Source organism: Gymnodraco acuticeps, unplaced genomic scaffold, assembly GCF_902827175.1.
Source record: "Gymnodraco acuticeps unplaced genomic scaffold, fGymAcu1.1, whole genome shotgun sequence".
NCBI classification, from domain to species: domain Eukaryota; kingdom Metazoa; phylum Chordata; class Actinopteri; order Perciformes; family Bathydraconidae; genus Gymnodraco; species Gymnodraco acuticeps.
The window spans coordinates 74,526-90,647 of record NW_022990028.1 but is presented as its reverse complement, the minus strand read 5'-3'; positions in this window follow the sequence as shown (position 1 = coordinate 90,647).

The window sequence follows — 16,122 nt, the reverse complement described above, 5'->3', positions numbered from 1 at the left end:
ACGTCGGTACGCAAATGCGCTTTGTGACACAAGTGACGGTACGCATTTCAGATTACGCACATAACCTGCGTACCAGTTATGTGCACCCCTGTACTACAGCAAAAGTATTCTCCGTCGGGACTTCCTGCAACAACACCACGCCGTTATCAAGATGTTCTATTGAGAAGACGATCACTACGTGACAAAAGTTTTCAAAACCGTGGCTACTGAAATCAATCTTACTAACTGCTGTCTGTGCAATTTACTCCGCGCGAGTTGGCAGTCTTTATTTTGCTTACTTTAACATCATTTTTCATGGTGGGGCTAAGCCATTTCTTGGTATGGGTGTAGCCTACCCCAGCCATACCCTGGTGCTGCCACTGGTGGCATGTATGGGGCGGGCCATTCTGCACATGCGTTAAATGCGTTAAATATTTTAACGCAATTAATTAAAAAAATTAATTATCGCCGTTAACGCGATCATTTTGACAGCACTAATATATATATATATATATATATATATGCATTTATTGTTTTCCTGCCCTAACTTTTATTGAATTTTTTCTCCCGTTTTCTTTATTTCTTTGTACTCCTTAATTTCTATACGTTTTTGACGCAATAATGCCGCTGTATTAGGATGATGCACGGGAGGGCTACTTTCCACAAGCTATGCTTCAGCCCTCCCGCTTCTACTAATTTGGTTCATCTTTGTGTGTATGAATTAAACTTTATTTGTTTTTCGGATGAATAAAAAAAAAAAAATTACTTTCAGCTTGGGGGCCCCCTAGTTCCCAGTTACCAATTAACTGTGTTGATCTGATCCTTGGTAATGATTTGGCTGGGAAGAAAGTTTTTCCATCACCCGAAGTTGTTAATGATCTAGCTGTGGTCACATGTGTGTCTGAGTCCACTGCGCTGGATTCGGTTCAGCTGTTCCCTGTGTGTGCTGTAACTCCTGCCATGTCCTCCTAGGTGACGTAGTGGATCTGAGTGACTCCGATCCAATGAACCCTGGTCGCCTAGCTCAGGTTTTACGCAGGAGTCGGATACCAAATTGTAGTTCCACAGCCGTTTCGTTTACAAGTGCTGAGTTTGGCACATGTTCACACTCTCTCCGGTCATTTAGGAGTACGGAAAGCCTACCAGCGGGTTCTCCGTTATTTTTTTCTGTTCTGGACTTAAATCAGACGTTGCTAAATTCTGTCATTCTTGCCATACCTGCCAGATGTCTGGTAAGCCAAACCAGGTGGTTCCAAAGGCCCCTTTTAGACCGATCCCCGTCATGGAAGAGCCTTTTGAGCATGTTATTATTGACTGTGTCGGGCTGTTACCTAAAACAAAATCCGGTAATCAGTACATTCTTACGGTGATGTGTGCTGCTACTCAACGTCCACAGCATTCCACACTCACACAGCATTCCACACTCAACGATCAGAGCGAGCGGAGCGCATTTTCTCATCCGCCTCACGGAGCGTGGAAAGTGAGGGGCAGGGCTGCCTCTCTTCCGTCGGCGTGGAGAGGAGGTTTACCTGTGCACCTGTGCTGTGCTGCTGTGGGGAGGTCTTTTTTTCCCCCCGGGAAGTCGCGGAGAGACGGAGCGGCTGCATGTTGTTGCTCGGGCTGGGGCCTCATTTTCCACCTGTCCAGTTGTGCTGTGGCGGGGACCTGCTTCCACTTGTCGTGTGCTTCTGTCCTGGCGAGATTTTGCAGAGACCGGAGCGGCTTCGCGTTCGGGCTGCGGCCTGCTTTACACCTGCTGTAGCGGAGGCCTGTATCCACCTGCTTCACCTGTCGTGCTCTACGGTGCCGAGGAGGTTTTACCACGGGGATATCGCGGAGAGACCGGAGAGACCGGAGCGCCTCTACGTTTCGGGTTGGACCTGCTTCGCCTATCCTGTACTGCTGTGCTGAGGAGGATCTTCACCGGGGACATCGCGGAGAGACCGGAGCGCCTCTACGCCTCGAGCTGGGCCTGCTTCGCCTATCCTGCTGTACTGAGGAGGTTCTGCACCGGGGATATCGTGAAGAGACCGGAGCGCCTCCATGTTTCGGGCCTGCTTGCGCGCCTATCCGGATGCTCTGCTGATCTGGGAACATGGCCCATATCGTGATTCTGCTATGCCTGTTAGCTATTTTGGACAATGAGAAGTTCTCTCGTCATCCTGAGAAGTCGACTGGATTCAGGTCTGTTCTACCGTCCGCAGTGGACATCCCCTGTAAAGGTTCGGATGTGATACATTTCCAAAATATTTAATTTTCATATAAAAAATCAAGGTCAATGAAGTGATCATATATGGTTCCTTGCCCGTTTGTGGTAAAAAAAAAGAAAGTATGACAAAAAGACATATAGGGTGAAAGGAACATTTATTTTAGAACATAACATATGCACTTACATACAATATAAAAAGAGTGTAGAGTCATTTCTTATGTGGGGTATGAAATATAATATAAATTATGTAAACGTTTTAGTGCAAGGGTATGAAATAAATATTTGTAATGTAAACGTTTTAGTGCAGGGGTATGAAATAAATATTTGTAATGTAAACGTTGTAGTACAAGGGTATGAAATACAAATTTGTAACGTAAACGTTTTAATGCAAGGGTATGAAATAAATATTTGTAATGTAAATGTTTTAGTGCAGGGGTATGAAATATGTTTGTATATAATGTATTTAATATGTAGTATACATGTTGACCTGCCCAGGGACTGCAGATGGAAATGAGCAAACTGCTATATTCTGTTCCTTTTTAACATGGTCCCTGAAAACTAAGCTAACTAACAAAACATACATAACATGAGAAATTAGTCAAATTCCTCATGGTAACTGACAAAACAGTTACGGCCCGTCGACACTACAGGCATCGAAAAATGCTTTCAACGCTTCGCCCATTCACTTGAATGAGGTGACGTAGTTGATTTTGAATCTTCGCCGAACTGCATTGTGGGGAGCGGAGCGTGGCTTTGCAAGCATCGCGAGCATAAAAAGTTGAGCAATGTTCAACTTTTGAGGCTCGATGCTTGGCATCAGCCAATCAAATCCCGTTTATGCAAATCCCGCCAGTACAAGCGCTAGCCAATCAAACCGCGTGCAAGCAGACCGCAGTTCATTTCCTCATATTCCAAACGAGAAATTACGGTAGCAAATCACCCGGTTCTTTACGACCAGAACTATTTACCGGGATACAAACCGGAGGAACCAGGCATGGAGGGAGGTGGCAGAGACAGTGGGTGAAACTGGTAGGTTTTCGTCTGTTTGGGGATTTTATATCCAGTTTACTTCGTTTTAACATTGCTATTGCTTTGTATGTCGGGGGCGGGAGATTCATGTGATTGGTTGTTGGTCGCCTTGGGCGCGAGAAATCGCCAAGCCTCAGACACGCCCAGCTTCAAGATTTTTTGATGCCTGTAGTGTAGACGGGCCGTTACGCTCCGCATTCATGCAGAGGTGGACCTTGCAGCAAGGGCGCCGGAAGCGGGGGGGCCATTGGCCCCCCCACTTTATGGCCCTGCCCCACATTTTCGCAGCAGCGGATGCCGCGGAACACTGTACATATCCTGTTTCAATAATTCCCCTCTACTCTAAAGTCACATCTAAAAAGAACGCCATCTGATCTAGCTGTGTATATTTTGTTATTTTTGATTGTTATATTCAATCTCATTAGCTACAGGCATTTTTGAAGCTTGTAAAGGGAAGAACACAGCTCGCCTCTCACTCGCCACTCTGCTCTTCCACAGCGCCGCATCCCCTCCCTCCGCTGACATTATGAATGTAAGGCATAGTAATCATAGATAACACCGCAGGGTCCGTTACAGTTTGTTTTTATCTGATTTCAGAATATTAAACTTGTTTCGGCAAATTCAGATGATAAATACAGCTTTGAAGCTTTTAACGGCATAATTACAAGCGGAGTACGGAGTAACTTGACGTCACAGCAAGCATAACAACAGCCGGTGTTTCTCCTGAGAGTTTTCCCCGGGAAACAAACGCAAAAATACACAAACACACACATGTAAACACACACACACACACTCGCGAGCTTCCCCCAGACCAGTAATCCAAACGAAAATACCTTCCCTCCGTACTACTTTGATCATTTGCTCCGCTAATAATCAATCAGATCGATCCAGAGAAGAGGAAACTTTAAAGGCCTTTTTCTCAAAATGATGACTCGGTGACAGTCATTATATAATGTGACATATTTTGCTTAATATTTGGAATACAAAAAACAATCCTGATATCATTAGAAAGCTAGGAATCTCCTCTTTCCAACAGTGTATACAACTCAAAATGTGTCTTCGGATCAATGCGACTGATTTCGATGGAGCAGGTCACTTTGCATTAGGTAAAATACAGCAGGCAGACATAACAGGAAGAATATGTACATTTTAATCCAATCAAATAGGACATTGTCACACCATTCAAATGTATCCATGTACATTACAACCAATAACAAAGCTTAGATGTGTTTATTTGTTACGTTGTTTACGTTATGTGTTAGCCTACGTTGTTCAGTGTGTGTCAGCCGTTAACCTAGATAGATAAACTTGCAAACATGTCAGAAGAACCGGCGCATAAGAAAACAAAATACAGTCAAACTAAGCTGAAATTCAACAACTTGAATGTCACATCCCTGACATCCACAACTCCGGAGCCTGGTCCTTCAACCAGCGCAGCCAGATGAACCCCAGCAGCAGCTCTGCGGCCGCAGAGGCTGTCAAAACCGCCGCCGGCATCGTTGAGCCGAAACAGGCTGGTTCCGACTGCATGGAGGTTTGTTGTCGGGACATTGTGACGGGCAAATAAAAGCTTATTTGGGCAAAGAGAAAGGTACTTCAATGCAGAATGGTACAAAAACAGAGAGTGGTTAATTATTTGCAAAACCACTAAACGAGCCTTCTGTGAAATATGCAGATGTGCTGCTGTCAAACGGCTTGTAACTTTCTCCAAATGTGGAGATGACAGCTTTGTAAATACCGAGTTAATAACTGGAACTTTTCACAGAGCTAACTTCAGTCAAACACCAGTCAACATTCAGCTTGTCAAACAAGAGCGTAGCAGGAAAAAAGAAGAGATGGAATGAGCAACTGCGCTGTGTGGGCTGGTCTGTATAGTTTAATTGACAGGAAAGGAGTGAGCAGAGGGTTGAGTTGTCCATTCTTGTTCTGTTTTCTCTGACTATCTTCCTCCTGAAGACCCTCTCAAACTTTCATTTGCTCTCGCTACTAAAGAGACACGTTACCATGGAAACCAAACAATGGTGTAGCTGTATTGAAGTCCGAGTGGAAACAGTAACATTTGGTGCGTTATGTTAGAATGAAACAAATCAGATTTAGTCAGAAATCAGGAGAAATGCGTGATAAATATGACCCCGGGAGGAAAACGGGAGTCTCCCGCGAAAATCGGAAGGGTTGGCAAGTAGGCTATGTCACATACACACGCACTTTTTGGCCCCCCCCACTTCTGAAATGCATCCGGCGCCGCTGCCTTGCAGACCCTGCAGACCACATTTGACCTTACAATGTTGCCTTTCCTGCTGCAGTACTTGCAGGTTAGGCGATTGGCATGTCCAGGGGCATGGAAGAGGGAGGGATCAAACCGCACAGCCACATTTGGGGTGTGGCTGCGGTGTCCACGGACAGGCTGGGGGTCAGCAACGGTCACGCTCTCAACCAATGAAGATGAGCTTCTTCAGGAGCTAGACTTGACTGGCCACTGGTTGCTGGCAGCCCTGAACACCTGAATTCTGAAGCTTTTCAGAGGCACGCCATTCACACCAAGGGCCTTGCAGTCCCGCCTGTACATGATCCAGGCATTTGTGAGGCTGACATCAATGGCGTATGCAAACATACGCATGTACCACCTCTTGGACTTCATGGGGGTGCGGTAGAGGTGGACCAACATGTCACTCTTATCAATGCCCCCCATGTTGGCATTGTAGGTCCGGATGACAGCTGGACAGCTCACCGGCTCCTTCGTCTTTGTCTCACTGCAGTACCTGATGACTGAGGACATAGGCTCCACCCCCATGTCTGTTGACAGCAGAGATACCGTTCTGTTGTCCTTCCACCTGACAGCCAGGATCCCATCATCACTCATGATGTAGTCACATGTTCCACGAGGGACAGCCTTTTTCTCCATTTCCTTGATGGACTTGAGTGGGGGCTTTCCAATTATATTGTCCCTGGCTGTCCCTGTATACCTGCAGTTCTGGTCTCGGAGGTACCGCACTAGCTCCAGGCTGGTGAAAAAGTTATCCGCAAAGATGGCTGTGGTGCTGGGGGAGGACATGGTACTTGCCAGGACAGAGACAATCTGGCTAGTGGCACCCATGGCTTGTTGTTCAGGTGTCAGGGGGACGCCGTGGGCCTCCAGAGTAGTCTTCCCCTGGTAGAGCACCATGTCGTGGATGAAGCCATCCGCAGAGGCCCTGGAAAACAATTTAAAACCCCACTTGTCTGGCTTGGTCTTTATATACTGCCTCAGGTTGCCGGCTGTCTTCCCTTTGTAGGCAACCATCACCTCATCCACAGACTGTTTGGGGGTCTGCGGCTCACGCCTGAAGGCAGAATTGAGGAAAATGAACAGTGGCCGGATTTTGAAGAAGCGGTCAATGGAACCAGAGAGCTCAGTGTTGTCATTGAAATGGACAACCCTTTTCAGCAGCCTGAACCTCTTTGAGGACATCAGGTTGGCAACTTGAGGGACTCTGGTCTCCATGGCCCAGTAATCTTCAACAGCTGGGAGCTCTGAAATCCCCATATACATCAGGATGGACAGAAATGTCATTATCTCATTCTCATTGGTGGTGAAAGTGGTGTTAATGTCCTTTTGAGTGGCGTACAAATTAGTTTGGTAGGTGATATGAGTGACAATTTCAGGGCCAAAGTACCTTGTGAAGTACTGAAAAGGGGTTTCAATGTAGTCAGGGGGAGAGTGCTGGTATTCCGGCAGTTGTGTGTTTTCCAGGTCAGCTTTGTGCCAGGTGGTTGGCCTTGCTGCTGACTTCCTGGGTTTGGTGGGCCTTTTGGGCTTCTAGTGCTGGCTGCTCGTTGTCACCATCATCATCGTCGTCGTCATCGTCGTCATCGACCTGGAGCACTGCAGGCTGCATGCACCTCCTCTTGGCAGAGGGGCCCCTGTCACTTGGGCCTGGAATGTCCAGGTTGTGGGTGGGTGGGACAAAGTCAGGGTCTTCCACATAGTCATCTTCCTCCTCGTCATCGTCACTGATGGCAGGGTGTGCTGGCACAATGACAATATCCTTTCTCTTGGAATAAAACATCCGAGTGGACAGTTGCTAAAAATTAAACACATGCAACAAAACTGCTATAAGGTCATAACACTGACAAAATAGATAAAATAGAATATAATATTCACTATTTATAGCTTGAAAATGGTTAAACTTTTCACTGAATCACTGTATAGTGTTATACAAACCTTTGGCAACATTATAATATAAAATCCTAAGTTGTATTGCCTTATTTGTAATTAAAATGTGCTATGTATGGCTTCCGCATCGGGTAGACAGTTGCTAAAAATTAAACACATGAAACATAAAACTGACAAAATAGATAAAATAGAATATCATATTCACTATTTATAGCTTGAAAATGGTTAAACTTTTCACTGAATCACTGTATAGTGTTATACAAACCTTTGGCAACATTATAATATAAAATCCTAAATTGTATTGCCTTATTTGTTATTAAAATATACTATGTATCGCTTACTAGACGGATCGGGCGTATTTCCAAATATGGTCATATCCTATTAACTCCAGTGTTTACCTGAATGGGGCGTATGATCAAATATGGTGCCCGAACTTTTCATGCCGTATTTTCACTGATTTTACTCACTTTTCCGCTAACAACACAAATGTCCTAACCTAGCACAACTATTCAGCCATACAATGTGTGAGTTTCGTCAATTTACCATGGTTAGTTTTGTTGTTTCACAGAATTCCGTGAATGAACGGAGCCGCAAAATTGCCTTTTTCCGGATTCCGAGAAAACCGGAAGTTTGAAACGTTTCAGGCCTCTGCTGATTGGTCAAATTCCCCAATGGCGGGCTTTGTGGCGTAGAGTTATCTTCGCTGATTGGCTGGGAGAAAACCATATGCTTCTCGACCTCACTGAGTCGCAGCAGTGACGCCATGTTTGGTGTGTGCGGAAGTGATCTTTTATTCTCCATCTCAATCAATAGTTTAGGTGAAAATGTCGATGGAGCAACCTTACATTTTTATGCGGACGATACCGTGATGTATTGTGCAGGTCCCTCCATTAACCCTCTGAGACCCACATAGGACATTACCGTTTTTGTATATTTTTGTGTTTTGCCTTATAAATTGTCATTTCTTTACAGTATAATCAAGTTTTACACATCCCAGAAATCAGCACAACCTCAGCTAATGATATATGTCACTCATTAGAGACTTATATACATTATAATAGGGGATATGTTTCCATAAAACAAAAATAACAAAAAGACGTAGTTTGAATTTTGTACTTATTTTATTAAAAATAACTACTGACTACACTATTGAAAAACACATTTGACAGATAAAATTGCACACATTTGTTGTCATTGTATCAGAACTCATTTGAAGATCCTAACTTATTTTGTTCATTAGTTATGCCCTTTCTTGTGGGCAGTGTCCATGGGCGTTTTTTTCTACTGAAAAAAAGAACGACTACACATGATATATATCATGGCAGTTCCTGTCCACAATCACACACAGGGGGACATGGCATGCTTTGCACCAGAATGGGGTATTTTTCCTGCAGACTGCACACTTTCTGCGTCCTGCAGTCCCCTTTTTGGACTGGTCGTCCGTTGGAGCGATGGCAACGGGTGTGTGGTTGTACTGCCTGTCCCCTGGAGAAAAGTTGAGTGGTACTCCCATGAGCTGAGCTAACAGTAGCTCCTGGAAATCCTGGTGCTTCATGGGAGTATCCTGTCTCTCTGCACACATGTCCTTGTGGAGAATGTAGCTGTTGGTACTTGCGATGTCCACAAAGTGGTGAAAAAGGGTTTTGTACCACTTCATTGATTTGTGGTGCACCGAGTAATATCCTAACAGCTGGTCGGACATGTCCACACCTCCCATGTACTTATTGTACTCTCCGATAGGGGTAGGTCTTGCAATGCTGCTTCTCTCATATCCACCTTCCTTGGTCCTCCTGCCTCTGATGATCATTTCCCCAGAGTGTGTAAAGTGGAACACACTGACACCTCCCGTGTGTCCATCCACTTGACAAAAATAAGTTTTTCTTCTCTTATCCACCTTATTGAGCCCCTGGAGGACTTCTTGGTGAGGGCATTTTGTTTTGTTGATGGGGTCCCCAATCTTCCATCACGGTAGGTACCACATGCTCCAAAGCCCAAGCTCAGGTGTGTGAAAAGGGCTGGGCTAGTGTAGAAATTGTCACAGTATACATGGTAACCAGAACCCAGGTAATCCTTTTTCACTAGTGACATCACAGCATCAAAAGAGAGTCCTTTTCCACTCACAAACTTTGACTTTCCAGTGTAAATGTTGAAGTCAACGGTGTATCCATTTGTATCTGCCAAAACAAACAGCTTGATCCCCCACTTGGATGGCTTGAGCTTCAGGTACTGTTTGAGTCCGATTTTGGCCTTTGTTGCAACCATCCTTTCATCCACCGACACGTTTTGATAGGGTTGGTACACAGATTTACAGGCATTCCGTATTGAATCACACAGAGGATTGACTTTGTGCAGGCAATCATATTCCGCTGTGCCGTTTTTGCGGTCATTCAATAGATCCTCTGCTGGGTCACTCATATGTAAATTCAATGAAATCGCCATGAATCTGTTCCTCGTCATAACAGTGCGTAGAAATGGGACATGAAAGATACTTTTTACCCTCCACATGTCTCTCAGTTTTGGAAGGTTGAGGATTCCCATGTACACCAGAAGTCCCAGGAATTTGAAAAACTCCACTGGAGTGACGTCCGTCCATTTGAATTTCTTCCCACTGGCAGAGTTTTTTGCAGCATTCTTGTTTGTGTTTTCTGTGATGGTCTTTACAGTCCTGTGATCAAAAAAGTTTTTAAAGATCTCCAGGGGGCTTGGTTTGTTGAGTGGAATTAGTGGTGGCTGCACACCAGGCTTGTGCTTCGGGTTGAACCTTGGGAGATCAGGTGTTATGTCAGCATCTGTCTCTGTCTTCCATGCAGAATCTGAGTGGGTTGGTGGGCTTGGAGTGACATGGCCACGTCCTCGTCTACGACCCTTACGCCCACGGCTACGTCCACCATCTGAGTGTGTGTATAGTTGTCCTCCCCTCCTCTTTGGTCTCGGCTGGGATGTGGAAGGTGGTCCCTGTTCTGGAACTGTAGGGAGAAAGGGTCTTCTCCTAAACCTTCTCCTCTCTCTTGAAGTAGTGGGACCTGGAAGAGACGTCTGTGCTAGAGGGGATGTTTTTGGTTGGTCAGGGGGACACAGACTTCCTCTTCCCCTACTGTTTCCACTCTGGTGATGACCCACCTCGTCAGCATCCACACTATAACATATGAAAACAAATAAATAAAACTACTTTTTCACTGGATCATAATAATTACTCAAAGACTTATTCAAAAACCACACACTTCCCCAGTGATCTTATCCACCTCCCCCATAAAAACACACATATTTTAAAGCAATAGTCTGAGTTTTCTTTTCCCAAATTAAGTCATAGTGCACAATATAAATAATATGAATATGAATAAAACCCGAGGTCACCGAGCCTTCACAGCAGCTGGCCCTATCTCTGGAACACTCTGCCCCTCCATGTGAGGTCGGCCCAGACCCTAGGGGTTTTAAATCTACACTAAAGACTCACTTCTTCTCCCTGGCCTTCTAGTCAGAGTGGAGCACGACTCCAATAGTAATGATAATAATAATAATAATTCATTACAAAGCGCTTTACAATGACACATTACACATATTAGACATGTAACAGTATTACTGTGGACAATACCCACAGTAAGCACAGGAGCAAATTAGAGTGAAGTGTCTTGCCCAAGGACAGAACAGCCTGACGCCGGTTTCGAACTGGTGTTCCCCAAAATGTAATAGTCTGATGATCAACGCTCTAAACCACTGTCCCAAACACCGCCCGTAATTATATAGACCATCTCTGTAGTCTAAATATTCCGTCATACTTTAAATAATTTCATTATATAATGACTTACTTGTCCTCCTGAGGATCTATCCCATCGCCAAAATTCCTCTCGTCTTCAATCAATCAATCAATCAATCAATCAATGTTTATTTATATAGCCCAATATCACAAATGTTACATTTGTCTCAGTGGACTTTACAGTTTGTACAAAATATCAGTATGACAATACGACACCCTCTGTCCTTGGATCCTCACATCGTACAAGGAAAAACTTCCGAAGAAAACCCACAGTTTAAAGGGAAAAATGGGAGAAACCTCAGGGAGAGCAACAGAGGAGGGATCCCTCTCCCAGGACGGACAGACGTGCAATAGATGCCGTGTGTAAATTGAAAAGATAATACATTTGCAACATAGGTAGTCCAAATGTTTGGACTCACAGTCACCCGAATCCTGTGCTGACCGCAAACTATACCCTCCCATCCTCATCCTGTTAATAACCCCGTTATAACCACTCGTAATTTGCATATGCTCATGCAGCACCAATTTGCTCTTGACCTTTTGTTCGCCTCAAAGGGTGGCCTGTGTCATGTGATCGGTGACTCCTGTTGCACTTACATTCCCGACGCCACCAAGAACATCACTGACACCGTGCTGCATCTTAACAACTTGTTAGCCGACATGAAAGCGGATGACATATCCAACGCAGGCGGCTGGGACTGGTGGGCCTGGCTTACATCGGGGGGGTGGCAAGCATGGCTGGCTAGGATAGTTACACCCCTGATAATCATTTTCGGCCTATGTATCAGTTGTACCTGTTTGATTATCCCAATACTGAAGAAAGGCTTTTCCAGCCTGGTATCTTTAGCTTTCGTTCAGTATACTGCTATCCCATTACAAGACAATCCTTTGCGCCACAGTGAGATAGACCAGCTAGAATCAGAAGAGTCTGATTCCGACACTACAATATAATCAATATAATCATGTGTATCAAGTGTACTCTCCTCTTATGCTTACATTATATTGGAGTCTGTCCTCCACAAAAACAGCCAGTTTTCTATGATATATTTGTGATGTGTTTACTTAAACCAGCGATGGAGTGTATTCATTGATGTGTTATATCAGTCTATCCTGTCATTTGTTTTGTTATTGATCAAGTATGATCAAAAGGGGGGAATGTAGTGGAAATTTCCTAATATCCTGATATGTTAAAACCAAATGCTTCTCATTTGGTTTAGATGTGCTGTTTGCTCTATCTGTCCTACTTCAAGGCCACAGCTGTTTTGTCTACTAGGTTGAGACTCACACAAAGTCACACGAGAACTTCTACAGCTCAAGGCCAGGTGTCTAATAACAATGTGACCGTGTGAAGACAGATTTCTTACCTTCTCATCATTTCTACTATATAAGCTTCACTATAATATTGAACTGCGCACACTCGCGCAGACTATCCTATACTCTGTGAGACCTGTGTCTATATTTTATTGTAACTGATGTTTATTCGAATAAACATCACCGGAAAGACAACTCTGTCTGTTTCACCATTTATTTGTTTTCTGACTTGTACTCTACAGTATTGGGGTTTTTAGATTTCCATAACAGACTTCATCCACTCAGTGTCCTATTCAGAAACGTGTCTCTTACACTGTTTATGTCAGAAACAAAGATAGTGGATGAGAATAGATCTATAAATGATGAGCGATGCGCCAGAATCAAGGTGAGACCATCCGCAGCATATACAACTTTACGCATTCATTTCACCGCAATAAGTAAACGCCTCTCAATGAAAAACTGAATAGAGTCGTTTAGTGCCGTTTCTGTAGTTGAAGAGGAAAAACACGGCATGTCTCTGGCTCAAACAGCTGAGAAGTTATGACGCTTTGAACACAACGTGATATTTGGGATCGTATACGGCCCCGTGGGTCTGAGAGGGTTAAGGAGGCTGTTGTTGAATTGCAAGCTGTTTTTAACATTATGCAGACACAGCTATCTGAACTAAAGATTATTTTAAATGTTAATAAAACCAAGGTAATGCTCTTTTCAAAAGCTAAAAAGACACCAGAGCCTGTTTTAGATATTGTAACTACGCAAGGAATACAAATTGAAGTGGTTACCTGTTACAAATACCTTGGTATCTGGCTTGATGATTGTCTCACTTTTAAACGTCATGTCAATAACCTGCTTAAAAAACTGAGGGTTAGGCTAGGTTTCTTCTACAAGAAGTCCTGTTTCTCGCTTGAGGCCAGGAAAAGGCTAGTCACTGTGACCTTTTTACCTGTGCTGGACTATGGTGATTTGATTTATATGAATGCACCTGCCAATTGCCTGGTCAAGTTAGATGCTGCGTATCACATTGCACTGAGATTTGTGACAAACTGTAAAGCATTAACCCATCACTGTACTCTGTATGCAAGGGCTGGTTTGCCTTCGCTAACTGTATGGAGGCTCAGTCACTGGTACATTTTTATATACAAAGCCATGTAAGGAACATGTCTGTCTTATGGACATAGTTAACATGGGACTTTTCCTTAAAATGTACTGAAGTCCGCACAATGTAAATGTGATGTCAACTACCAATGCAAATTCCCTGCCAAGGGCAAGACAAATGTTACCAACTATGCCTACACACATAAAACCCTTGGGGGTTCTATTTTGTTGTTATTCAGTGTTACCAGGGGTACGAACTTCTGACCGGTGTTCCCTCTTGGTTTAGTCCGTGGGGGAGTGCTTAAGTGTGGGTACACATGTTCACCTGGTGCACAAGGTTATGGAGGTGGGGGTCTTGCTGGTGCTCAAGTGCCCATATACATCACCCCATGTTCCCATGACTGGTACCCTGCTAAAGATACACTATTTCGGGGTAAACTGTATCCATGTTGACCCCTGGTTCTTCATCCTTATACCCTGGATGTATGTTGGTGTCCCTGGAAGAATGCAATGTGGAGTTCCAATGCAAATCGGCTTAAGTCCAGTCAGGGTCTGGACATGTTGCCATGACTGTTACCCTGCTAAAGAGACACTATTTCGGGGTAAACTGTATCCATGTTGACCCCTGGTTCTTGTTCCTTGTACCCTGGATGCATGTAGATGGGCCTGGAAGAATGCAATGTGGAGTTCCAATGCAAATCGGCTTAAGTCCAGTCAGGGTCTGGACATGTTGCCATGACTGTTACCCGCCTTAAGAGACACTATTTCGGGGTAAACTGTATCCATGTTGACCCCTGGTTCTTGTTCCTTGTACCCTGGATGCATGTAGATGGGCCTGGAAGAATGCAATGTGGAGTTCCAATGCAAATCGGCTTAAGTCCAGTCAGGGTCTGGACATGTTGCCATGACTGGTACCCGCCTTAAGAGACACTATTTCGGGGTAAACTGTATCCATGTTGACCCCTGGTTCTTGTTCCTTGTACCCTGGATGCATGTAGATGGGCCTGGAAGAATGCAATGTGGAGTTCCAATGCAAATCGGCTTAAGTCCAGTCAGGGTCTGGACATGTTGCCATGACTGTTACCCTGCTAAAGAGACACTATTTCGGGGTAAACTGTATCCATGTTGACCCCTGGTTCTTGTTCCTTGTACCCTGGATGCATGTAGATGGGCCTGGAAGAATGCAATGTGGAGTTCCAATGCGAATCGGCTTAAGTCCAGTCAGGGTCTGGACATGTTGCCATGACTGTTACCCTGCTAAAGAGACACTATTTCGGGGTAAACTGTATCCATGTTGCCACCCTGGTTCTTCATCCTTATACCCTGGATGTATGTTGGTGTCCCTGGAAGAATGCAATGTGGAGTTCCAATGAAAATCGGCTTAAGTCCAGTCAGGGTCTGGACATGTTGCCATGACTGGTACCCGCCTTAAGAGACACTATTTCGGGGTAAACTGTATCCATGTTGACCCCTGGTTCTTGTTCCTTGTACCCTGGATGCATGTAGATGGGCCTGGAAGAATGCAATGTGGAGTTCCAATGCAAATCGGCTTAAGTCCAGTCAGGGTCTGGACATGTTGCCATGACTGTTACCCTGCTAAAGAGACACTATTTCGGGGTAAACTGTATCCATGTTGACCCCTGGTTCTTGTTCCTTGTACCCTGGATGCATGTAGATGGGCCTGGAAGAATGCAATGTGGAGTTCCAATGCAAATCGGCTTAAGTCCAGTCAGGGTCTGGACATGTTGCCATGACTGTTACCCTGCTAAAGAGACACTATTTCGGGGTAAACTGTATCCATGTTGCCCCCTGGTTCTTCATCCTTATACCCTGGATGTATGTTGGTGTCCCTGGAAGAATGCAATGTGGAGTTCCAATGAAAATCGGCTTAAGTCCAGTCAGGGTCTGGACATGTTGCCATGACTGTTACCCTGCTAAAGAGACACTATTTCGGGGTAAACTGTATCCATGTTGCCCACTGGTTCTTCATCCTTATACCCTGGATGTATGTTGGTGTCCCTGGAAGAATGCAATGTGGAGTTCCAATGCAAATCGGCTTAAGTCCAGTCAGGGTCTGGACATGTTGCCATGACTGTTACCCTGCTAAAGAGACACTATTTCGGGGTAAACTGTATCCATGTTGACCCCTGGTTCTTCATCCTTGTACCCTGGATGTATGTTGGTGTCCCTGGAAGAATGCAATGTGGAGTTCCAATGAAAATCGGCTTAAGTCCAGTCAGGGTCTGGACATGTTGCCATGACTGTTACCCGCCTTAAGAGACACTATTTCGGGGTAAACTGTATCCATGTTGACCCCTGGTTCTTCTCTCCTGGTGTCCATTTCATGTACATTTCCTGGTGTCCATTTCATGTACATTTCCTCGTGTCCATTTCATGTACATTTCCTCGTGTCCATTTCATGTACATTTGATGGGGGAGTCACATGTGGATGAAATGGACCCAATTCCCGTAGGTTCCGGGCCGAATTTGGGAGCTCATATGCGGCCTGCCGTGCACCCCCACCCGTGGAAAGCAAAAAAAAGTAAATAAAACGGTCAATTATATCTTAAATTCATCAAAAACTACGTTTTT